Raw genomic sequence first — 2,184 nt, 5'->3', positions numbered from 1 at the left:
CAGCTACGTTTGCTTATGTTAGGTTTGGTCAGGTTAGGAAGGGTTAAGCTCGGACAGGTTAAGTTAGACTTTCGTGCTATTCACTGCTATGCGGAGTATTTCTGCGCGGTACTGTGCTCCACTTTATTATGCTTAGCCCTGGGGATGACAGCAATATTGGCCTCGGCACGTTGGGATGAGTTAGGTTACGTTTGGATAGGTTGCGTTAGCTCGCGTTAGGTCAGGATAGATACGACTTTTGTGCTATTCACTGCTATCCCATGGACTTCTGCGCCCTAGTGTTCTCTAGTAAGTTCTTCTCGACTCTTGGGAGGTCAGCAATAGTTGTCGGGGTACGTTAGGCTGAGTTATGTTTCGTTTGGTTGTGTTAAGATTGGATATATTAGGATAGGATGGTTTTAACTTTTTTGCCATACACTGCTATTCGGTGGACTTCTGCTCTACTATGTTCTGCTTGTCCCCGGGGTGGTCAGAAATATTCGACTCGTCACGTCATGCTAAGTTACACTACGTTTGGATAGGTAAGGTAAGGTCAGGTTTGGTCAGGGTATGACTGACCTTTGTGATATACACTGCAATGCAGTGGATTTCTGCGCTCTGCTGGGCTCTAGTATATTCTACTTGGATCCGGGGAGGCCAGCAGTAGCGGACTCGGCACGTCAGGTTGGGATATGCTACGTCCGGTTGTGTTGCGTTTGGATAGGTTAGGATATGCTACTTTGACTTTTGGGCTATTCATTGCTATTCGGTGGATTTCTGCGCTCTAATGAGCTCTAGCATGCTCTTCTTGGCTCTGGGGGGACAGAAACATTGGTCTCGTCACGTCATGCTTAGCTACGCTACGTTTGGCTAGGTTAGGTAAGGTCAGGATAGGTCAGGGTTTGTCTGACTCTTGTGCTATTCACTGCAGTGCGTTGGACTTCTGGGCTGTGCTGTGCTCTAGAGCATTCTACTAGAATCTGGGGAGGCAAGCAATTGCGGGCTTGGCTCGTTAGGTTGAGATATGCTACGTTTGGACTTGTTACGTCTGGTGAGTTTAGGACATTATAGTCTAGGCTTTTCTGCTATACACTACAATGCGTTGGATTTCTGCGCTCTACTGTGCTCTAGCATATTCTGCTTGTCCCTGCGGAGGCCAACGGTAGTGGTCCCGGCACGTTAGCTTCAGTTTAGCTACGTTTGCTTATGCTACGTTTGGTTAGGTTAGGATAGAATCGCTTAGACTTTTGAGCCGTACGCTGCTAGTCGGTGGATTTCTTCGCTTTACTGTGCTCTACTATACTCTGCTACGCTGTGTGTAGGCCAGAGATAGTCGCGGGACGTTTTGTTGAGTTAGGTTACGTATACGTATGTTACTTTCGTTTAGGTTAGGATAAGGTAGACTAGACTTTTGTGCTATACACTGCTTTTCGGTGGATTTCTGCTTTCTACTGTGCTCTAACGTATTCTGCGCGGCTCTGCCGAGGCCAGCAAAATTGGTCTCGTCGCTCCACGTTGAGTTACACTACGTTTGGGTAGGTTAGGTTAGGACAACTTAAGTTGGGGTATCATTCGCCTTTGTGCTGTGCACTGCAGTGCGGTGGATTCCTGCGCTCTATTGTGCATTAGTATATTCTGCTTGGTTTTTGAGAGGCCAGCAATAGTGGTCTCGGCACGTTAGGTTGAAATAAGCTACGTTCGGTTATGTCACGTTTGGGATGTCGGGATATGATAGTTCATACTTTTGCGCTATACACACCTACCCGCAGATTTCTGGGCTCTACTGTGTTCTACTGCTTTCTGCATGGGTCTTTGCGTGCCAGCAATAGCAGTCTCGGCAAATTAGGTTTAATTAGTTTACGTTTGGCTAGGTTAGCTTTGGTTAAGCTCGGCCAGGTAACCTAGACTTTCGTACCATAGACTTCGATTCGGAGTATTCCTGCGCTGTACTGTGCTCTACTAAATTATGCTTATCCCTTGGAATGCCAGCAATATTGGTCTCGGCATGTGAGGTTGTGTTAGGTTACGTTTGATTAGTATAGGATGGGCTAACATCGGTAAAGGTAGTTTTGTCTTCCGTACTATTCACTGCTATTCGAAGGATTTCTGCACACGACTGTGCTCTACTGTAATTTGCTTGGCCCTGGGGAGGACAGCAATAGTCGAGACACGTTATGTTATGTTAGGCTACGCTTGATTATGTTA

Source organism: Eufriesea mexicana, unplaced genomic scaffold (genome assembly GCF_001483705.2).
Source record: "Eufriesea mexicana isolate 0111107269 unplaced genomic scaffold, ASM148370v2 scaffold1864, whole genome shotgun sequence".
Classification (NCBI taxonomy): Eukaryota; Metazoa; Arthropoda; class Insecta; order Hymenoptera; family Apidae; genus Eufriesea; species Eufriesea mexicana.
This window is presented reverse-complemented; position numbering follows the sequence as displayed.